The following is a 25,015-nucleotide window of genomic DNA, read 5'->3' on the forward strand; positions in this document are numbered from 1 at the left end:
GCCCTTCCAACTTCTCTTACCTCTACCCTTGAGGGCTCGAATCCCCTATCCCCCTTCACGCATCCTCTCTCGCCCTATGACTGTTGCACTCTTCCTACCCCCCACCTTCCTCTCAATCCCTCCAAATTACGGACCTCCTTCTGCAGCCAATACTGAACACCCCCTATCCGCCTTCCCCGCTCCAACTATGTCCCCCCTCACTTTAATAACCCAGTTTCTACGCAACATAGAATGCATCCTCTCCACATTGACGAGAGATGTCACCCGTCTTAGAATAGATTTCAATGTCCACAGCTCCAGAACCCTTCTTGGTCGGGCAAACTCCCCTTACGCAGTCTGAAAAAACACCACCAAGCACAATCCTTGGAGAACTACTCCTCTCCACTGCCGTATACATAGACCTCTCCGCACCTCCTGCCATCTCTCCCCATCTGATCTTACTGACCTATGCAACTCCTACCATCCCAGCTCATCTGACAATAATCCTACACCATACTACTCCAACATCCCTGTTATACTGGCGACAAACGGAATCCCCCTCTCTCCTGTCTCACCCAGACCCCCTCCTCAACTCACCACCATCCACTCTTGCCCACCCCTCAAATGTAACCCTAAACCACTCACCTGCATGCTTGTGAACTGTCGATCCGCTGTCCGACATGTCACTGAAATTTCTGAAACTATCCTTAGCGAATCCATTGACATCGCGTTCCTCATGGAAACCTGGCTAAATGACCATTCTACGAGCATACTTAACCCACTCTCCCGTCCAAGTTACTCCATGCTTAGAAAAGACAGACATGTCAGAATAGGTGGTGGTTTAGCCATCATCTTCAAAGACGATATTCAGCTCTCCCTTGTTAACAAATCTGAACACTCCACCTTCGAATACCTTGAAGCAGAACTAAAAGTTCAAGGTTCCCTCCCTATTTGACTACATAACATCTACCACCCGCCCAGAGATCCTCATCCCTTCGTTGATGAGTTATCCAACCTTCTAACACAATCCTCAATATCCAACTCTAAAAATCTCTTCCTTGGAGATCTTAACCTCCATTGGAACGACGATGATCCCACAATCATCCTCCTCGCCAATCTTCTTGAGACCAATGACCTCAAACAACTATGTCAGTCCCCAACCCACACCAAAGGAGCCACCCTCAACGCTATAATTAACAACAAAGATCTGGCCTTCTTGTCCAGTATCATCCCCATCGACTAGTCTGACCAACACCTCATACTGTTCACCATAGATACCACAACACCACCAACCCCCACCAAAATCATCAAACCTAAGAAATGGACCAGAAATCTAAATCTCATCCCCCCTGATGTACTTGAGTCCAAACTGCATGCTCATCTTCTCCATATCCCTTCCTCTCAAAACACAAATGAGCTGACTGAACACTTTAATAATACAGTCACCGATACCGTAGACCAGTTGGCCCCTCTGAAACAAAAAAAACAAAGAAATATCCCTTCCAAATCATGGTTTAACTCAAAGCTCAACAAAGAAAGACGTACACTCAGACTGACGGAAAGAACATGGAGATAGCATCCTTCCCCCTCACATCTGGCTCTCCTCAGATTAGCTAGATCCAAATACAAGAAACAAATTTTTAATGAAAAGGCATCCTTTTTCCGAACTCAACTTGATCGGGCCAAAAACAGACCGAGAGAACTGTTCAACATTGTTCGTAACCAAACTTCCTCCGCACCTCCAATTCCGCTGGCTTCGACGACTAGATGTGAAGAAATTGCCCACTTCTTTTCTGAAAAAATCGCGAAGATAGATCAATCCTTCTTTCAACTCTGATCCCAATCACCCCCAACCCACCCTTAAGATCTCCTAAAAAACTCACTCCGCGATCACTACACCCCCTGATCCCACTCCGAACATACACACCACTTTTCCTCACCCTTACCTCTCTGCACACACTCTCAATTCAATACTTACCCTAAACCACTCCCCATACTTACCCATAACCACACCTCCTTAAACCACTCTACCTAACACTCAACTAAAAAATAATGCCTCTTGGCACAATTTCCACCCTGTAACTGAGCATGATGTTTTTAACATCATTGGCAAACTAAAACTGTCCTCTCACACCAAAGACCACCTCCCTTCCAACCTTGTTCAAGACCTTAAACACATCATTACCCCATTCTGGACCTCTATCATCAACACCTCCCTTGCCTCGGGCTGTGTCCCTACCTCCCTTCAACTTGGACAAATCACTCCCATACTTAAAAACCCTATGGCCGACCCCAATGACCTTAACAATCTCTGCCCCATCTCTAACCTCCCCCTTCTTTTCCAAAGCCCTCGAAAAATGTGTCCTACTCCAAGTAGATAAACACATCGAAAACTACAACTTACTGGACCCCCTATAATCAGGTTTCAGGAAAGGTTGCAGCACCGAAACCGCCATGCTTAACATTGTCGATGACATCCATCACTCCCTCGACAATGGCGAGACCTGCCTACTGATCCTCCTTGATCTCTCTGCTGCGTTCGATACTGTCAACCACTCTGCCCTATTTAACTTCCTCAGAGATTGATTCGGCCTCAATAGTACGACACAAGTGGTTAATCTACTACCTCCAACACCGAACACAGGAAATCAAAATTCACAACTGCTCATCAAACCCCACTCCTCATGGAACCCCGCACCCTCATTCTTAAACAAGCTGGTATCAACTACCACCTTTATGCCGATGATACCCAACTCTACTATAAGATCAAAACCCATGCGGACATCCTACACCTTAACAACACCCTCACCATGATTCAATCCTGGTTCCAATTAAACTATCTCAAACTCAACCCCAAAAATACTGAAATCATTCTCTTCTGCCCTAAAAACAACCATCTCCCCATTCAAATCTGGATCTCCGACCTCAATGTCCTCAACTGCACCCTATCCCTGTCCAACTCTGTAAAATCCCTGGGTATCCCCATCGATAATAGCCTAACTCTCAATGTGCACATCAAAAACTCAGCTAAAGGAGCCCTCTCCACTCTCCGTCATTTGAAGAAAATGAAGCCCTTCATCCCAACTGATGACTTTAAATTAGTTGTCCAATCTCTTGTCCTTTCACATATTGACTACGGCAATGCCATCCTCACCGGAATCCCCAAGGTCCACCTAGCTCCGCTCAAATCTGTGCTCAACCTTGCAGCAAGGCTCATCACCGACTGCAAGTGCTTCGACCACATCTCCCCTGCCCTCAAAACCCTTAAATGGCTCCCCATTGAAGGCAGGTCCGTCTACAAAACTGCTTGTATTACACACAAAGTCTTCCATCAAAATACACCACCATACCTGGCCAACAAAATCTGCAAAGCAGGCAGCACACGACCCTTGAGAAGCACCAACGCTCTCCTCCTAGTCCCTCCCCTGCAAGAAAAGAAATCCACTCAGTCCTGCTCCTTTTCCGGAAATGCCCCAAACACCTGGGAGGCCCTCCCAAAAGACCTACGATGTAACCCTTCCTACTCCAGCTTCAAAAAAGACCTAAAAATGCACCTCCTCGATAAATATTGGGGATCCTAACCAGTGCCGTCAACTCGCCCTTTCCCTTCCACGTCTCTGGCCCCCATCCTTCATACTGTTTCCCCCTTACCCACTTCTCTCATCCTCTCCCCTCCTACTACCCCGCTCTTACCAAATTTCCCCCTTCTGGTTCCATCCTCCCCTGTCTCACGTCTAACCTCCTACCCCTTGCTGCCCTTCCATGCCTGTCCCCTTCCCATACCTCCATACGAAATTTGATCTCCCACTTCCCGGTTTTACTTTTGTATGTAGCACCCGCTCTTCCTACCTGTGTATTTGATTTATGTATACCCATGCTGTTTCTAATTTGTTGACATATTGGTTTTACATGCTGTTAACTGATTGTTTTTATACCGTGACCACCTTCTTACCCATGTAAAGCGCTTTGATACTTCTGGGTCCAGCCAGCGCTATATAAAACGTCTAAAATAAATACATTAAATAAATAAATAAAAGGATGGCAAGGGTATGAGAAGGAAGGGAAGGATGAGAGAATGAAAGGGAAGGGAGAGAGAAGAGAAGGGAAGGGTGAGAGAAAGGAAGGGAAGGGTGAGAGAAGGGAAGGGCAAGAGAAGGGTGAGAAGGGAAGGGTGAGAGAAGGATGGGTGAGAGGGAAGGGAAGGATGGGAGAAGGAACGGGAGAGAGAAGAGAAGGGAAGGGTGAGAGAAAGGAAGGGAAGGGTGAGAGAAGGGAAGGGTCAGAGATGGGAAGGAAGGGTGAGAGAATGGAAGGGAGTGTGAGAGAAGGGAAGGGGAAGGGTGAGAGAAGGGAAGGGTGGGAGTAGGGAAGGGTGATTGAAGGGAAGGGTGAGAGGATGGTAGGGAAAGTAAGGAAGGGAAGAGTGAGGGAGGGGAGGCGTGAGGGAAGAAAAGGGTGGGGTAAGAGAAGTATAGGGTAAGGGTGAAGGAAGGGAAGGAAGAGTGAGATAAGAGATAAGGAAGGGTACTGTGAGGGAAAGAATGGTACGGTATGGGTGAGGGAAGGGCAAGCATAGGGTCAGGTATGTGGCAGGATGGGTTAGGGAAAGGTAGAGTGCTGGAAGTGTGAGGAAAGAGTAAGGGTAAGGTAAGGGATAAGGGAAGGGTGAGTATAGGGTAGAGTTAAGAGTAGGCTCAGGGTAGGGTGTGAGGGGGAGGGCAGGAGAAGAGTAGGCAATTTAAGGAAAGGGAGGGCAAGGGTAGGGTGAAGGAAGGGGAAGTGAAGGGAAGAATAAGGGAAGGGAAGATTCAGGGAGAATGAAGGGTGAGGGTAAGAGAAGGGTGGGGGAGAATGAAGGGAGAGGGAAGGTTGTTGTAAAGGGAGAAGAAATGGGAGAGGGGCGAGAAGGGTGAAGAAGAATGAAGGGAAGGTGAGGGTGAGGGTGAGGTTAGGGAATGGTGAAGGAGAATGTGGATCAGGAAGAGGGAGAATGAAGGCTGAGGGATAGGAAGAATGAAGGATGACAGGAGAATGAAGGATGAGAAAGAGTGAAGGGAAGTGTGAACGATAGGGAGAGTAAGGGAGAGAAAAGGACGAGGGAATGCAGAGAAGAGGAGAGGGCAGGTAGGTGCAGTGTAGGATTAGGAAGAGGGGATGGCAGGGTCCCCTCCCATACCTTCCCCTTCCCTTTCATTTCCTTTCCCTGCCCTTCCCCTCCCTCCCCTCCCCACACCTCACCTCTTCTTCCCTTCCTTTACCTCACCCTTCCCTCTTCATTTTTTACTTTTTCCCCTACCCATTCCCTTACCTTTTTCGCCTTCTCTAACCTCTAACCTCTCCCTCACCATTCCTTTTCCCCACCCCCTCCCTATCCCTATCCCTCACCCTCTACACCTTCCTCTCCCACACCCTCCCTATCTCCTTCTCCTTCCTCTATTATTCACCCTTCACTCTCCCTACACTATACCCTTCCCTAACCCTTCTCTCACCTTTCTAACCCGACCCTACACCTTCCTTACCTTACACTCATCCTTGCCTCACACTACTCTTCCCTGACCCTTACCTCACACCACACTTCCTTCCCTCACCCTTACTGCATTCTTCCCTTACATCACCCTTTCCTTCACTTGCCTTCCAATCACCCTTTCCTTCCCCTACCCTCACCCAACCCTAACCCAACCCTATGTTTTCCCTTTCCTCACATGCCCTCACCGTTACCATCCCATCATCCTTCCCTCACAGCACCCTTCCCTAGCTCTTCTTCAACCTTTACTACACTTCCCTCACCCATACCTCATTCTTCCCTTATCTCAACCCTTCCCTTCTCTCATGGTTCTCCTCCATCACCCATCCTTTCTTGCCTCCCCTTCCATTCCCTCATCTTACCCTTCCCTTCCATTCTCTCATCCTTCCCTTCCCTCTTCATTGTCGTTATTTTATTTTCTCTCCTCCTTCTCCTCCACTCCACTTCCCTTCCCTTCCCAACCCTACCCTACCTTACCCTACCCTTCCCTACCCCTTCCCCTCCTTTCACTTCTATTTCCCTTTCCCTCTCCCTCTGCCTCTACCTCACACTCTCCATCCCGCTCACTCTCCATTCTGTCTCATTCACCCGTCCCTCTCCGTTTCTCTTCTTTTTCCCACACCCTTCATTCACCATCATCCCACCTTTCACTTATCCTTCTATCACTCTTCATTCTCCTCACCCTCCCCTTTCGTCACCCTACTCTCCCCCTTTCCTTCCCTCATTCTTCCCTCACCGTACAATTTTCCCCACCCTAACCTCGTCCTCACCCTACCATCACAATTCCCTCACCCTCAACCTTTCATCTACCCTCACTCTTCCCTCACTTCCCTAACTATACCATACCATTCCCTTCCCTAACCCTTCTCCCACCTTTCCCTTCCCTTTGTTCCATCACCTTGCCCTTCTATTCCCTCACCCATCCCTTACCCAGCGCTTCCCTGCCCTTTCCCATTCCTCTGCATAACATTCCCTTGACTTTCCTATCTCCTGCCTGTCTTTCCCTCACCCATCCCTTACCCAGCGCTTCCCTCACCTGTCCCGTTCCTCTCCGTAAAGTTCCCTTGACTTTCCTATCTCCAGCCTGTCGTTCTCTTACCCATCCCTCACCCAGCGCTTCCCTCACCTTTCCGATTCCTCTCTGTAGCGTTCCCTTGACTTCCCTATCTACAGCCTGTCTTTCCCTCACTTGTCCCTTCCCTTACCCTACCTTTACCCTTCCTTTTCTTCACTCTTCCCTCACCCTTGTCTTCCGCAACCTTACCTTCCCTCACTCATCATTCCCCTTTCCCTCCTTCTTTGCTCACCTTACCCTTTGCTCACCTGTATCTCTTCCTTTCCTTCTCCCCCTCCCCTGTTCCCCATCTCCCTTCCCTTTCCTTTCCCGCCCTACCCTTCCATCCCCCCTTCCTAATACTTCCCTGCACTTCTCTGCCCTCCCCTCTTCTCCCCTCTTCTCCACTTTTCCCTCACCATTCCCTCACCCTTTTCTCTACCACCCTCTCCCTCTCTTACACCCTTCCCATCCTTCTTTCTGACCCTTCATTCTCCCCATTCCTCATCTTTCATTCTCCCCATCACTCAGCCTTCATAGTCCCTCTCCCTCATCCAGATTCTCCTTCACAATTCCCTACCCTCACCCTCCCCTTCATTCTTCTTCAGCTCTCTGACCCCTCTCCCTCACCTTTCTCTCTCCCATTTCCTCTCCCTTTCCCTTTCCCTCACTCTTCTCTCAACCTCACCCTTTATTCCCCCTCTCCCTTTATTCTCTCTCACCCTTTACTCCCCTCACATTTCTCTCCACTTACCCTTCATTCTCCATCAATCTTCCCTTCCGGTGTCATTCCCTTCCCTCACCCTACCCTCGCCCTTCCGTCCCCTCACTCACCCTACCCTGATCATACTCTAAAACCTACCCTATGCTCACCTTCCCTTACCTTACCCTCACCCTTCCCTGACCTTACCTTTTCCAAACCCTTCTCTCACCCTTCTCTTTCCTCAACTTTACCATACCTATCCCCTACCTGGCCACCCCTTCCCTCGCCCTTCTCTGTACTTCCCTGCCCTCCCCTCTTTCCCACAATTCCCTCACCATTCCCATGCCCTTTTCTCTCCATCCCTCTTTCTCCCTAGCTCTCAGCCTTCATTCTCCCCCTTCATCACCCACATTCTCCTTCATCATTCCATACTCTCACCCTTCACTTTGTTCTTCTTCGCCCTTCTCTCCCCTCTCCCTCACCCTTACCCCTCTTTCCTTTTCCCCTTTCCCTCACCATTCCCTCTCCCTTCATTCTCCCTCTTCCTCACCCTTTATTCTCCCTCACCCTTCACTTCCCTCACCTTTTCCTCCCCTCACACTTAAATCTCCCTCAATCTTCCCTTCCCTTATCCTACTCTCCCAGCACCCTTCCCTCACCCTGCCCTTTCCTTCACTCACCCTACCCTCACCCTACCATCAGCCTACCCTTTCCTTCATTCACCCTACCTTCACCCTTCCCTTCACTCACCCTACCCTGACCCTACTCTTAACCCTATTCTATACTCACCCTTCCCTTATTCCTCCCTCACCCTTCCCTTACCCCCACTCTGCCCACACTTTCATTGCTCTACCTTTCCCTAACCCTTCTCTCACCCTTCTCTTCCTTCCTTCATCCTTCCTTCCCTTTCCATTCCATACCAGTCCATTCCCATCCCTTCTTCCCCTCTCTCCCCTTCTTTCCTATTGAGAGAAGGTTGAGGGAATGGTGAGAGAATGATGGAGAAGAGAGGGGGCAGGGAAGTGCAGGTAAGGGTTAGGAGAAGGGAAGGACAGGGAAGGGATGGTGGAGGGGGAGAATGGGGCTGAGAATGGGGGGACCGCAGGAAAGATGAAGGGAAAGGACAGAAAAGGGAATGGAGAGGGAAGGGAAGAGGAGGAAGGAATATGGGGACTGTAAAGGATGGGAAGGACATGGGAAAAGGAGGGAAGGCAAGATTCATCCAGGAAGGAAAGAAAAGGTAGCAAACGGAGGGGAAATAGGGCATTGGAAAAGTAGGGAAAGAGGAAGGTGGGGGGTGAGGGGTGGACAGGCCAGGAAGATAAAGGAGTGGAGTGGAGTGGAGAGGAGAGGAAGCAGATTGAATGGGGGGGGGGGTAAGGAAATGGGGAGGAAAAGAAAGGAGAGGACATGAAAATTAGGGTAGGAAATGAGATGGGAGGAGAGGAGAGGGCACAAGGAAAGGGGGGAAAAAGAAAGTCAAAGCATGGGAAAGGAGATTATAGTATTTGTAGGAATGTTGATACATGTTGGGTGTTTGTAGTTGGGAAGATTCTCAAGGGTTTGGAGTGGTGACAGAGGCAAGGGTTAGGCACAGAGGATTTTCAAGTCAGTTTCAAGTCAATTTCACTTCAGTTTTCTCTTTTTGGTGTGATTTTCAGTTTGGTTTTCAGTTCAGTTTTCATTTGAATTATTTACTCATCTGTGCGCCCTTATCTCCACTCCCCTCTGTTGTGGATCTTGGACAGTCTGTGCACCTTCAGGCTTGTAGATGTTGTCAGGGCCAGCCCAGTGGCGTAACAAAACTTGAGGGGGCCCCCTGCAAGGTACATGGAGGGGCCCCCCTCCAATCTTAACCAGGAGCTCTCAGGTCAGGGTACTGTGCTGAGGGGGTCCTGGCACTTGAGGGCCCCTGCACTGCAAGGGCTGTGGGGGCTGCGGGAGCTGCAGGGGCCTATGTTACGCAACTGGGCCAACCCCCCAACCCAACTGCAATCCTTCCTTGAGTTACACTGGAGAACTTTCAACATATCACCATAACATTTGTAATCCCTGGGTGATTCTATGATTTTCAGGTTAAAGGAGAGCAGGGCAAGACGCAGAGTATGCCTTGCCCATTGACAGGAACATCTATTAAGTCATTAAAATTGATCACTGGTCTTGAACGAAGACCGCACCCCAAAACTGACATACTGCCTCCAAAGTGGTCTCTCTTATTGTGTCTGCTCCAGTGGTCGGCCTCTCCTGTGCAGGCTCGATTGCGTCCTATACCCTGAGCCTTATTACATCAAACTGAAGTGCCTATGATATCACCAGTGTTCCCTTAACAGGGTTCTGATTCTTTTGCTGCTGAGAAGAGTTGGATCCTTTCAAATCAAAGTTAGAACCTACATCTTCGCAGTACTTGTATAAAATTGATTGATTTTTACACTTTATTCTCTCTGTTTGTCTGCAGAGAACTCCCCTACTTTATATGTGAAAGGATTCCCATTGGGTAAATGCCCGATTCTGTATGTCTGTCGCACTCCTCTCTAAGGGCCTCATTTTTTAAAACTGTTGTATCGCTGCATGAAAACAGCGATGCAACGGTTTTTACTGCACCCTCCTTGCGACATGATTGATGCGTCATATTTACTGTGTGATGCATCTTGTCGCAAGGAATGACAGATATGTCAGGATTACTTTCACATGTGCGTCAGTCTTACACCTGTTGTGAGGCAGGCGTAAGATTTTGATGCAGTAGCATCTTATAGATTTCATTGCGCCACTTCCACGAGGATTTTTGCGGGGGAACTCCCACCCTGCACACAATATACCTGACGCAGGTATAATATAGCACAGGGCTTTACAAAGTGACGCTTTTGTAAATATAGCGCAACGTGGGGCATTTTTTACGCTGCCGGTGTGTGTCACAAAAAGTGATACACCGGCGGCACAAAAGTCTTGCAAGGGCTCATAAATAAGCCACTAAGTAATCGCCCTCTCTTCTCTTAAGAAGTGATAATACGAATGGCTTGCCCATCACGAAGATTAACACTTAGGTTTGCCTTTCACAGTAACTTAAAGGAGTGGTAACTTCGGGTGGGTATTGGAGTATGCCCGTGAGTGTCGCCAGCCTGCCTCGGATTCTTCCTGAGGGTTCTGGAGGAGGCGCTTCTGGCGCTAATGATGAATTATTGTCTTTGTGGAGTGTAATGCTCCCTCGGGCTCTGCAGTCTGTCTGTTTCTGCTCTTTGCCCAGCTTGAAGTCATCAGCTTGGTTCCCTGGGTTGACCTCGTTAAAGATTGGGCTTTCCTTTATCTAGTACATATTTATGACTGTACATACGGACTTTGATGTAAAGAGGGCCAATTTAAAGTTTTGAACGATGCATGCCTGCAAAAAATTTCAAATTCAGCCAATTTTTATCTGCAAGTGCAAAGTAAACACATAACAAAGATAATAGAAACATAAGACAGGGCTTCAATTTTTGTTTTTACAGAAACTTCTCATACTTTTTGCCAAGTCAAAATAACTTTATTTGTTACCATACCATAAAAGTTTGACAAAAACACCTGAAATTGACTCCCGCATGGCGACTTTCTTACAAAAATTAATGCGCGACCCCAAGAAGGGGATCAACAGGTCCTGGCGGTCCTGCCAGGACAAACTCCTGGATGTCCTGGGCCCTTTAAGTAAGATCCTCGACATGGCGGAGGAGGCGAAAACATCTGGTTCCCTCATTTCCCCGGAGTCCTTGTCAGGCTGGGCCCAGAGAGCCATTGTGTTCCTGGGCAACACGAACTGGGCAATTTCTACTGAACGACGGCGCCCTCTTTTGATTAAACTGGACCCCAAACTGGGAGACCTCGCGGATACTGAAACTGGGGTGGTGGCCCAAGGGGGCCTGTTTGGGGATCCCTTCATGAAAGAACTGGGAAAGTTTGTCAACACGTTTACTTCCCTGGAGAGGGCCCAGTCGACCATTCGAAAGGTCTTCCCTCGGGTTTTCCGGGGGGGCGCTCGACCGGCCGTGGTTCCAACAACCAGCCACGTGGGCAAGGCCCTGCTAAAGGACAGTACCAAGACCAAAGCCGTTTTGGCAACTTCTACCCCACGAAAGGCAAACGAGGCAAGGGACGAGACTTCAGAGGAGCTGCTACCTCTTCCAATGGTGAGTCTACTCCCTTCTTCCCTTCTAAAAATAGGGGGGTGGCTGGGGAATTTTTTACAGGCCTGGACTTTTGTCACGGGGATCCCTCGCAATTTGAAGCCAGGGGATCGGCAGAGCTCTGTCCAAGTTGGTACAATCTTTAATCACCTCCCTAGAAAACAATAAGTCCTCCAACAACCAGATTTTGGCCCATAAGAGCAAAGGGGTGATGTCAATGTGATCTTCTACATATTCCATCTCCAATTCTATGTCAGGACTGGAGGCGAGGATTATGCCTTCTATTCTTCAACTTTATTACACAGCAGCCATTAGTCAAACAATAGACTACATTTCCCATCAAACCCTGGGGAAACTGTAGTCAAACAAAATAACCAATATGCATTGTCCGTAGTCCACCAATAGGGGTCCTCCAGCACCCAGATAGTCTACCCTCACTGGTCCTTCCTCCTCTTTCTTCGCTGCTCAGCAGCCGAGTTAAGTGTTTTTCTACATTGCTTATGTGTTTCTGTCATGTTGTAGTATAACGATATTCTATTTACATGCTTTGCCTCACATTACTTATTGTCGTTGGTTATTTAACTGCTTTCGCGTTCCACTGACGTTGTGATAATTGTTGATTTATGCCACTGTTGAGGTGATTATTATTTTGTTTACCGCTGTTCACTGAAGCGTTTTTAGGGCCTGTTGCCCGTCCGTGCAAGCAGTGCGGGGCCGTCCCGCGCCTGATTTCCGTTCTGGTCAGACTCGCGGGCGTGTACCCGCCCGGTTATTGGGACCGCAGGAGCCGACCTCCTACACGGCCTGTCTGGTGCTCCTTGCTCCTCCGCCCGTCAGGGGGTGCGGTGGGTGTTACTACGGCGCGCGCATTTTAAACCCCGAAGGGTCTGTGCGACGCGCCGTAGCGGGGTTCTGACCTGAGGCGTTACATGAGCGGTGTGGTCTCTATCGTCTTCAGAGGCTTCCACTCGTTGTACTGCGCTCACGCTCCACTCAGCAAAAACATTGTGTGGAGTCCGTATTTTATCAAATAAATGCACGCCCGGTTGGGTCTGTACTGCAGTGCGTGACACACGCTTTAGGACACCGGCCCAGGCCAGTATTGTCCAGAGGACTTCTGTATATCTTTCATTATCATTACCAGACTTTCTTACAAAAATTCATGCGCGACCCCAAGAAGGGGATCAATAGGTCTTGGCGGTCCTGCCAGGACAAACTCCTGGATGTCCTGGGCCCTTTAAGTAAGATCCTCGACATGGCGGAGGAGGCGAAAACATCTGAGGCCAGATGTATCAAAGGGTTTTACCCATTCTGTGTCTATGGGAAAATGTGTTCATACATATGGCCCCTGGTTCCCTCATTTCCCCGGAGTCCTTGTCAGGCTGGGCCCAGAGAGCCATTGTGTTCCTGGGCAACACGAACTGCGCAATTTCTACTGAACGACGGCGCTCTCTTGTGATTAAACTGGACCCCAAACTGGGAGACCTCGCGGATACTGAAACTGGGGTGGTGGCCCAAGGGGGCCTCTTTGGGGATCCCTTCATGAAAGAACTGGGAAAGTTTGTCAACACGTTTACTTCCCTGGATAGGGCCCAGTCGACCATTCGAAAGGTCTTCCCTCGGGTTTTCCGGGGGGCCGCTCGACCGGCCGTGGTTCCAACAACCAGCCACGTGGGCAAGGCCCTGCTAAAGGACAGTACCAAGACCAAAGCTGTTTTGGCAACTTCTACCCCACGAAAGGCAAACGAGGCAAGGGACGAGACTTCAGAGGAGCTGCTACCTCTTCCAATGGTGAGTCTACTCCCTTCTTCCCTTCTAAAAATAGGGGGGTGGCTGGGGAATTTTTTACAGGCCTGGACTTTTGTCACGGGGATCCATGGGTTCTTCAAACCATTCAGGGTTTTCATATAGAATACCAGGGGACTCCTGCCCAATGCACCAAGCCGCGTCCCCTTCAGTTCTCCCACCATGACTCTGGTAGACGAGGAAATTTCCTCTCTCCTGTCCAAAGGGGCGCTTGTCCCCACAGACCTTCACCCGCAGTGTTTCTTAAGCAATACTTTTCTTGTCAACAAAACAGATGGCAGCAAGCGCCCGTTAATCAATCTGAGCAGCTTCAACGAGTGGCTGGTATACCGCCACTTCAAGATGGAGGGTATCCATCTTCTTCGGGATATGCTGCGCCTAAACGATTGGATGGTCCGCCTCGACTTGAAGGACACCTATCTGGTGATCCCGATCTTTCCTCCCCACTGCCGTTTCCTGCAGTTCCTTTGGCACGATCAGGTTTTCGAGTTCGCCTCCCTCCCGTTCGTCATCTCGTCGGCCCCTTGGTGCTTTATCAAGGTCCTCCACCCTGTGGTGGAGTGGTTAAGAGCTAGGGTTATTCGGATGATTGTCTACTTTGACGACATCCTGATCATGGATGCCTGCCCGCGTCGCCATCTTCATCATCTTCAGATGGCAGTAAATCTCTTGCAGGGGTTGGGGTTTGTCATCAATGAAACAAAGTCAATGCTTTCTCCTTCACAGTCTCTGATGTTTCTGGGTTTCGTGATCAACTCAAAGTCTTCTTCTCTCAGCCTTCCCACTCGGAAGATTGCGAAGATCCGTCACTAGCTGCGTCGTACCCTTGCAAGAGCTCAGGTGTCCCTCCGGGACCTAGCCCGGGTGGTGGGCTTGCTTTCGGCCTCTATACAGGCGATCTTCACAGGCCCCTTACATTACCGCGCGCTGCAACATCTCAAGGTGCCTTACCTCCGCAGAGGACTCCCTTACTCACACAAAGTTGTCTTGTCAGGGGAAGCCAGGGACTAGATACATTGGTGGTTACAACACATGGAGTCTTGGAACGGACACGCCATTTTCGGTTCCGCTCCAGACTTAGTTATCGAATCGGACGCCAGCAATCAGGGCTGGGGTGCCAGGTGTGGCGAGTTTTCTACAGGAGGTTTGTGGTCTCCAGAAGAACGCAGTTTACACATCAACTGCTTGGAGCTCCTTGCGGGCTCCTTCGCGGTTCGTTGTTGGACCAGGGATCGCATTCAGTCTTCCGTCCTCCTCAAAATGGACAATATCTCGGCGGTCCGCTATATCAATCATCTGGGAGGTACAAGATCCAAGCCCCTCTCCGACTTGGCAGCCAGTTTTTGGCAGTACTGCCTGGAGCATCATGTCTTGGTGACAGCGGAGTATCTTTCAGGTCGAGAGAATTTGGTAGCGGACTTTCAGTTCCCGGAATTTCAAGGATTCCAGCCTTTGGAAGCTAGACTCAGGAGTGTTTCGCTGACTCAGGAGTGTTTCGCCGATTGAACGATATTTGGGGGTCCTCTGTCAATCGACCTCTTTGTCTCGAGGCTTGACCATCAGTTGCCTCGTTACTTCAGTTGGAGGCCGGACCCTCTTGCGGTGTCCACGGACGCCTTTCTCCAGGATTGGAGCCGGGAAACCGGGTATGCGTTTCCCCCCTTTGCGATGCTGGCTCGGGTCACGGCTCAGGTCTGGTGTCAGGGAGCAGAGCTAATAGTCCTCTCTCCTCTGTGGAGATCTCACGTTTGGTTTCCAGTTCTTCTGGAACTTTCCTGGGATTCTCCAATCCTACTCCCCCTGTTCCTTCATCTTCTCCTCAGTCCCGACGGGGTGCCTCATCCTCTAGTTCTGCAGAACTCATTACGGCTTGTCGCATGGAGAATTACCGGAGACGATGGGAAGTCCCGGGCCTTTCGGCAGCAGCTGGGTACCTCATGGCTAAAGCATGGGCGGACAGTACTGTCAAGCGTTATAAATCCGCTTGGGGCAGGTGGTCCCGTTGGTGTCTGTGAAGGGGTTGCAATCCCGTGGACACGGATATAGTTAAAATCCTGAATTTTTTAGCCCATTTAGCGTCTGAGGGTCTTGCTTACCGATCGGTTAACACCTTTCGTTCTGCTATCTCGGCTGGTCATGTGCCTGTGGGCAATTCTCCGGTTGGCGAGCATCCCCTAGTCTGTAGACTCCTCAGGGGCATTTGGCTTTCATTACCTCTGGAGCCCCATTACTCAGCCTTATGGGACGTCAATCAGGTCCTCAATTTGTTCCTTTCCTGGCAGCCCAACAGGTTTCTGTCCAGGAAGGAGCTGTCAGCCAAGTTGGCTATGCTCCTCTGTCTGGTCTCTTGCAGACGGGTTTCCGATGTGAGAGCATTGGATATTTCCTCTAGGATGTTCACTCCTTCTGGGGTGCCACTAAGAAGGAGGACCCCTGAAAACAGATACGGGCAGGTATACCAGGGGAATAAACAAGTACCAAAAGAAACAGAGTACCTGCCACTAATGGATAATAAATACGGCCCTGGAGAGGGTCCGGATAGTTAAGAGCTTCAACCAAAAGGCAAAACCAGGACACAAGAGGAACAAGCAGACAAAGTCTAAACAGATTAGGATATTTTTAGAAAAAAGTCTTTTTATTTCATCATGATTCGTTATATGGATATAGAATTCATTTTTTTGGAGAGAGTTAACAGGGTAGATTAAAGAAAGTATTGGGGAGGATAATTGAGATAATACAATTTCCAAATAACAAATTACTAACAGTCCCAAAACCACTCCTTCAGACAACCTTACACTCAGATTCTCTCACATCCGACAACATCAACAAACAACATATAACATAAATGTATGTAGATTAAAACATGTGCAAAAATGGAAATAGTCATTTTAACAAATCAAATTGCACTCTTGTCACCGCATTTCTTGTTATTGTAAACGTGCCTATTGGTGCTTTTTAGCCGCATGGGCTGTTTAAAGTCCATTCCTTCCAATTTGATTTGTTAAAATGACTATTTCCATTTTTGCACATGTTTTAATCTACATACATTTATGTTATATGTTGTTTGTTGATGTTGTCGGATGTGAGAGAATCTGAGTGTAAGGTTGTCTGAAGGAGTGGTTTTGGGACTGTTAGTAATTTGTTATTTAGAAATTGTATTATCTCAATTATCCTCCCCAATACTTTCTTTAATCTACCCTGTTAACTCTCTCCAAAAAAATGAATTCTATATCCATATAACGAATCATGATGAAATAAAAAGACTTTTTTCTAAAAATATCCTAATCTGTTTAGACTTTGTCTGCTTGTTCCTCTTGTGTCCTGGTTTTGCCTTTTGGTTGAAGCTCTTAACTATCCGGACCCTCTCCAGGGCCGTATTTATTATCCATTAGTGGCAGGTACTCTGTTTCTTTTGGCACTCCTTCTGGGGTGACCTTCACTCTTTCGAGAAGGACAAAATGTCACACAAGGGTGATTTCATACCCAGAATTCCCAGATTGCCCCAAGTTGTGCGTGGTTCGTTGCTTGAAAGCTTACGAGGAGATGACAGAGGAGTTTCGTCCTCCGGGGGAGCGTCAGCTCCTCATTTCTCTCCGCAGGACTTTTCAGGTGGTTTCTTCCCCCACCATTGCTAGATGGGTTCGGTGGGTTATGCAGGAAGCAGGAATCAGCCTTAGGGAGTTTGGCGCCCATTCGGTTAGAGGGGCTATGGCTTCCAAGGCTTTTGGCTTGGGTGCCCATTTGGAGGATATCCTCAACGCAGCGGACTGGTCTTCGGACTCAACCTTTAAGAGGTTTTACTTCAAGCCTGTGCTAGATATGGCTCACCTCGTGGTGAGCAAGCTTTGAACTAGTATAATCCTTGTCTCCAGTCCTGACATAGAATGAAAAATTTCCTAGCTAACGTAACGGAAAGTTCCAATTCTATTAAGGACTCGGAGGCGAGGATTATCCCGCCCTAGGGATCATATCAGGATTCCCACCGCCCCGTATTTCAGTAAGTAACACATTTTGGGGTTTTGGAATTGCTTGATTGTCTGCTTTGTTCTCTACCATGTCACGCTTGTATTCTGCTGACATCTGTTTCTCTTCTTGAATTGATGGTTCCTTTTACCTCCGTAGGGTCTGACTCCAACAAACAGGACGTCTGAGGAGTTCGGCCGGATGACTTCGCGCTCAGAAAGAAGAGGAAGGACTAGTGAGGGCAGACTATCTGGGTGCTGGAGGACCCCTATTGGTGGACTATGGACAATGCCTATTGGTTATTTTGTTTGACTACAGTTTCCCCAGGGTTTGATGGGAAATGTAGTCTGTTGTTTGACTAATGGCTGCTGTGTAATAAAGGTGAAGAATAGAAGGCATAAACCTCGCCTCCGGGTCCTTAATATAATTGAAACTTTCCATTACGTTAGCTAGGAAATTTTTCATTCTCGATGACAAAAGAGTGTGGGGGCACTATTTGGGGTCATCAGTAGCCTTTTTATAAACTTATTTTCCGTAACTTGAAGAGGGCGACTTTTATGGTGGTCCCAAACCCCTGCCCCGTAAGAAGCAACAGATAAACATTTTGCTTAATATAATGTGACTAGCTCAGTCACCGGCTCATGGCCTAGCTTGCGGGCAAAGCGGAAAAGCCCTTCCACTACCCTGCTTGTCTGCTGAGTTCATGCAGTGGCAAGTGGTTCCCACTTCATCTCATTGTTGAATACGTCTCCTAAATAAGTACAATTTTCCAGGTTCCCAATACTCTTGCCCCTTACAATAACATTTCTGTTTTTTGTCCTTTTAGGGCCACACACCATGACATGAGATTTTGTAAAATTAACCTTTAGGTCAAGAGCCGACATAAAATCTGTGAAGGCATCAAGTGATTTTTGCAGGCTGTTTGCTGTCAAGGCCCAAAGCACGGTGTCATCCGCATATAAAAGTAGCTAGACTGATTTCCCCCAATACTGGGGAAATCAATATTCTTTGCTAATTAAAATGCCTCTAAACCATTAGTATAAATCAAGAAAAGAAAAGGAGCTAAAATGCACCCCTGCCAAACACCCTCTGTGGAGACAATGGGCCTAGTCTTTTCCCCCTGTGTACCATATCTTATGGCCACAGTGGTGTTAGCATGAAGTCTTCTCAGAAGGGAAATCAGTGCTTCCTCTATGCCCATTTCCCCTATTAGCGCCCACAATTTCTCCCTGTTAATGGTATCAAAAGCACCGGACAAGTCCATGAAGGCCAGGTGGCTAGAACCTCTCCTGGCCTTCATGTACTTGCCCATGATCAGGGACAAATTGAGGCAATGCTCAGTGTTACCCATCCCCTTCCGGAAACCTTATTGGGTTTTTGAAATGACCCCCTTGGTACTTGCCTAAGCCTCAAGTCGAGCAAGGACAACCCTCAGCAGCACCTAGATAGTAGCGTCGATAAGGGAAATTGGCCTATAACAGGCGGGGTCATTCCTGTTGTCCTTTTTATACACAGGTACGACAATGGCCTTCTTCCAAGAAGCTGGGATGGGGCCAATCACTACTGATTTAAAAACATTAGCCAACAGGGGTGCCCAGAGGTTGATATTCTTTTAAAAAAGATCTAGTGGGACCCTATCTGGACCTAGGGATTTCATATATATTCCTTTTGCTAAGGCTTCTTCAACCTCTGCCACTGTGAGAGAGGCACTACAGGTCAAGGAAGGTCAAGGTTAAATCCACGGGCAATTCCTCACTACTCCCCATTAGCTGCAAGCAGTTTGGGTTAAATGTGGTCGAGAAGTGCGATTACCAGGTATCGCCCAAAATTAATTAACCCATTTTTTCACCTCCTCCATAAAGCGTGGATGGTTAATAATACCCCAAAAACTGTTACTGTCTTTAAGGGCATTTGCTTTCTCCAAATCCTCCCTGGCTAAATGCCTCAATTCATCTTTCCTTTTGTTAATGGTACTTTTATGTTATCGTCTAGCACATTTAATTTGGGTCCTTTTACGAGGGCTGGCCTGAAGGGCAATTTTTAAATTCTTGTGGGCTTTCGAGCATTCAGCGTTAAACCACTGTGCTTCTTGAGGCTCCTTTATACTAACAGGGCGGGTTAGTCTATTAGCTATGTCTGTACAGATCCTTTCAAAATCGCGGACAATCTCAACTGAGGGGGAACCTTGTTGGAGGCTCCGCATTATCAGATCATAATTTATTTTGACTGTTTCAGCCTCAAATTGGATAGGGTTTATCTTAACCAATTTAATCTTACCCCTTTAGTGTGGTTGTAATGAATCAGGCGACCATCGCCCATCCCTGCCTTAGCTGCAATGTTAAGAAAGACAGTGAGTGGGTTGTGATAACTAGAAGAATTGGGTACCACCTCGAAGTCACTGGCAAACGATGAGAACTCCCTAGAAATAAACATAAAATCAATTAAACTTTCCCTGCCACCACCAATAAATGTGGGACACTGGGCTGAGGAACTGCTAATCAAACTATCTAGGTCATTCTCAAATGATAATAAAATGTAACGCCTCCCCCTGCGGTGTATGGATAAAATGTGCCAGAGGTTGGCCCACCGAATCCAAGAGGCCACAAACTCGATTATTGCTATGCACACAAGAGGTACAATTGAAGTCCCCCACCCAAAGGATGCATAATGGCTGCCACTTCCCAGAAGCATTATCAATTTACCTCTGTAAATCTTCTATAACATGACATCTATTTGAATCCAAACTATTATAGTACCAATTTACAAATAATAACCTGACCTGCGTCAGGTTTGAAATCATAATCAGTTGAAACCAAGGCAACAAACTTACACATAGGGCTTTTATGGAACTGTATTTAACTGTAATTAGTGTCACCAACCCTCCTTTTGCCCTCCCAGCCGATGAAGGGGTGGCAAGAACATTAAAAGCATGATATCCGTCCAACACAATGCCCTCTTTAAGCCATGTTTCCTGCAAGCAGATGATGTAACATCCGCTAACATACTCCAACTAAACCTCATCTGATAATTTAAAGATAATTCTTTGAACGATGCATGTCTGCAGAAATTTTCAAATTCAGCCAATTTCTATCTGCAAGTGCAAAGTAATCACACAACAAAAATAATAGAAACATAGGACAGGGCTTCGATTTTTGTTTTTTACAGACACTTCTCATACTTTTTACCATTTGTCAGTGTAGTGTGTCACTCTGACTGTACTCCCAGGGTGAAGCAGGTCCTTGTTTTATTCCTAATCTGCAGAAGGATATGGCACCTCTCCTCTGTTCTCTCCCCTGTCTGTGGGCCGAGATCCTGGGCTCTTAAGTGATTTCACAGTTTCTGTGGATCTCTGTATCTGAATGTAAAAATGTGGAATTTGTGTCACGGTTTTCTGATCCTACTGTTCAGGGCTGTAAGTGGGCCGGGTCCTGCTGGTGCTCAGCACCAGCAGTTCTAAAAAGCAGCTGCTGAGAAGGGTCTCTATCGGGCTCTCCATTTCTGCCCACACCCTCAGGGTGATTTATTTCTTTTTTTAGCTCTGCAGCAGTACCACCCTTCACTGCTTTTGAGGTAACTTCAAAGAGATTCGTCATAGTTCTTTCACAGTCTTATAATTTCAGAACTGAAGGATTTTCATTTTATATACAACGAAGCCATATGTGTTGCTTATGCAAATAGCAACCATTGACAAAGTCAATATTCCTGGCTTGTTATAGGTATAATGTTACTTGTTGTATTATACATTTGGATGCAATGACAGAAGCAGCAAAATAGCAGTCAGGCCGCACATTGTGCTAAACACAGATTTTAAGCCACACCTTAATTACATTGGCCACGCCCCTTGGAGAGACGCCCCAGTTATTTGATCCCACTTAAAGCCCTGCTCCTGTTTATCTTTTTTCTGCTCCACTTTTCTTGTTCTTTAATAACTCAGTACACCAGATGGGAGCTGTCAGGTAGATTTTGCCTGAGCACCTGTGCTTGGGGTCCGTTTCAGAGGCGAAGCTAAGTGTTTTTGCATTAACTGTTTGGCTGGGCGAGTGATTATAACAACAACTATTTTAAGTACACTGGGCTTCAGGTTTTCCACCACAGGGTAACTCTTCTTGCAGTGAACTGAGATAAAGAAGAAAGAACAATACAGAGGACAGAAACTTCGTCCCACAAAAATATTGACTTGACAGAATATGTATAGTTGAGCATATATTTGCTATTCGTAACCAAATCTATGTAAACTGAAGATATATTTAAGGCTTGTATATACACATATATTAAAAATTCAGGGGCATATTTACAAGGGGTTATCGTCATCAGAACATCACTTTTTTTGACGTTCTATTGCGATAACCCCATCTCCTTATTTACAAGGTGGTGTTAAGCCACTTAACGTAGCCTAATACGCCTTGTAAATAATGCCCCTAGTCACACAGCACTTGGCGTGAAAGGGGCAGGTAATGGGTGTTGCTGTGGGCGTTCCGCTGCAACACCATTGCTTTTTGATGCTATCCCCTATTTACAAGGCTGGCGTAAATATGGATCAGCGCAAAAACTAAGACCAAGGAAAACCTGGTCTTTAACTGGACCAACAAGGAGAAATTATTAATTTCTCCTCATTTTTGCTGTTTGCAAATCGCCATTATTGATTGTTCGTGTGCAGGAAGGTGTCCCTTCCTGCACATAAGCAATCATTAAATAATGACGAGTTGCAACTTCTGTATGTGCTACATTCTTCCGCACACATTGAAGTTACAAATCACCATTAGTGATTGTTTATGTGCAAGAAGGGACACCTTCCTGCACATGAACAATCATTCCCTGCAAACTATGGTGCAAGGGTGCTTGCTTTGGCACTAGGTAGCTAAATTTAGCGTCAGTGCTAGGGGAAATGCAGGGGTGCACCGTATTATTGTAAATATGGTGCATCCTATGTTTTCAGATTGTTGGAGCGTGGCGTTACTGTACTGGAGGAAGTCAACACCATACACCATGGGGTGGTAATCCATCCAATAGCTTTATTGAGGTCACAACCCAGCGTCAGTCCTCCACAAGGTGCCAGGGGTTAACTGCCTACCTTAGAATTCCCTCAGCCTCACAATCTAGCTGAGAACCCTGAACATGGAACATATGGAAATCCCCCAGAACATAAAATGATATACATCATAACACATCCCCTTCCGTTCTAATATAAACAAAACAAGAAAAGCAAAGAAAGAAAACAAGAAGAAAAGAACAAAAACAAAGAGCAATATATGCAAAACATCTCCTAAGATCTAGCATAATCCTCAAGATAGATAGGTGGTCTCCGAACTCTTGAACTCCTTTAATCCCCTGTATCACCTTCCCTAGGTGACTCAAAACTCACTTGGGCCTCCCGACCACTGCCCACTTCATCATCATTCATTAGCATCACACCCAAACATCCCTCCTTGCACAGCCATTACCTTTTTAATATAAAGCTGCATTCCTTAAATTCCACTTCTCTTCGTTATCCAACACCACAAAAAACGTTCCTACTCTGTCAACATGGAAAGAGCTCCTAAACTTAGAAAGCCCCTTTACAACTCCCCCTGACTTTACCTTGACCCAATCTCCAACATCAATTCTCATTTTACTCTTACACATGAAAGCATCACTTCTGCGTCCTTCATTCTTGACTCAGTCTCTCAACCAAGAAGGAGCTAACTTAGTTCCAGGTATCCGCCCATGGATCTCAGAAAAAGGAATCCTGTGGGTAACACTGTGAACAGTGGTGTAATACGCCCACACCATATTGCTTAGCATCCTCCCCACATCGCTATTGTTGGCAACCGCCAGTTGTATAGTCCCTTTCACCAGTCTGTTCACCCTCTCCACCGAACTATTTCCTTTCTGGTTGTACAGCGAGGTGCATGAATGTTTTATACCAGACCCTTCCAGAAAAGTCATCATCTTGTGCGATGTCAGCTGAGTCCCATTATCCATTACCAAGACCACAGAAACATCCTCTTCCTCAAATATCGTCTCCAGTACTGAGATGGTACTCCTCGTGGTAACATGCCTCACGAACTTGACACTTATCCACCTAGAATAAACATCCACTACCACTAACGCAAATCTCAACTCAACAGGCAAATCCACCATAGGTCCAAAGAAATCCTAAAAAATGGTACACCACGGCTTTCAGGATCTTCGATGTGCCCCCCCCTTTGCCCTTGCTGCCTACCCTTAGTCTTTTCTCACTTTCCTAGTAAATGCAACAAGCTTCTACTATCTTTTAACTTGGTCATTAAGACCTGCCCACCAAAATTCCTCCTTGAGCCTCCTACTAGTTAACCCTTGACCCAAGTGGCCTTCATAGACTTAATCAAACAGCCTACGTCATAACGCTATAGGGGGAACAAAGCGATCACCTCTCATCAAAACATTTTTGCTGCACATTGACAACTCATCCAAAACCTTAAACAACGGTTGCACGGCCTGAGACAACGTTCTTTCTCTCGTGGCACCACAAAGCACAATATTTTCCACTTCTTTGAGAACACCTCCAACACCATCTCCACCTCCCATTCCACCAAAGTGAATGCTCCCAGATCACACCGTACAGCATCGTGCACAGAAGCCACAGCATCTTCTACTTCCAAATTTCTTACCACCACATCATCAACACTTTACCAATTCAAAGACAATCTCGATAGGCAATCAGCTTGCACATCCCTCCACCCTAACACAAATTCAATTACATAGTAAGTATTGCTGAAGTCTCACTTCCAATCTAGCCAGTCTAGCAGAGCCTTTGTTCCCCGATGAAAATATCTTGAGTGAAGGTTTGTGATCAGTGCGCATCACAAATGCAGTGCCCCACAAATATATCTGCAAAAACTCAGCACCCCAAGCAGTGGCTAACGCCTCCCTTTTCTATGATTGAATAGTTCCTTTCTGATTGGGTGAGCGTCCGCAATGCAAAAGGAACCGTTCTTTCCTTTCCACATGCACTTGGGATAATACCACTCTCACGCTACTCACACTTGCATCTACAGTCAAAATAAATTTACATTTTTTATCACACAATGATAAAATGCCAGCATCCCAAATTTCTCTCTGTATGTCAGGGCCGTTTCTAGGTGTTTTGCCGCCCTATGCGAGAATTGAAAAATGCTGCCCCCTCCCTTTTACTACCATCACTCTCTCCCCCTGTCATCCAGGCTAGAAGAATTAATGCATTAGATCACAAAAGATGCCTCGTTATGCTGCATAATTTGCCTTTTTTGACGCATAATTTAGCCAACTCTCTGCATAATTTGGTTCCCCCTGTGGCTTAATTTCAAGTGGCCCTGAGTATAAATAACACCAACAATCAAAGAGCACATGGGAAAACAGTTGAGCAGGTTAACCGCTTGCTGCAGAGATCTGCAGTGTTAGCTGGTCACAAATTCAAATATTTCCACAGTATACTCAGCCTTTTATCTTTCCAAGTTAAAAAAGAGTCCCTTTGTGTTGAGTAATATTGACCTATTATCTAAGCCCCGAGGCACAATTTAATTAGCAATGTATGTTTTGTAAGTGGGCGTATAGAGCGCAAACGTAGCCGTAGAACATCACTGTGCGGTACAATAGATGCCTGGGTACATTTGAGTGGTAATTCATATAGAGCTGCCAAACTGACTCTAGAACCAGGTGGATTGGAGAGTCTCGCTGTATGATTTTATTCACGCAGGTCAAGCATCACACGCTTCATATCTAGCCGCTGCTAATATGTCTTGCCGCATAAATCGTGATAAACATCCCCAAAAGCTAAAGCGCACGAGGCAAAGCACAATGTGAACTTGTTTTTCTTGCAGGTTAGAAAATAAATTATG

This window comes from Triturus cristatus, chromosome 10, assembly GCF_964204655.1.
Source record: "Triturus cristatus chromosome 10, aTriCri1.1, whole genome shotgun sequence".
Taxonomy (NCBI): domain Eukaryota; kingdom Metazoa; phylum Chordata; class Amphibia; order Caudata; family Salamandridae; genus Triturus; species Triturus cristatus.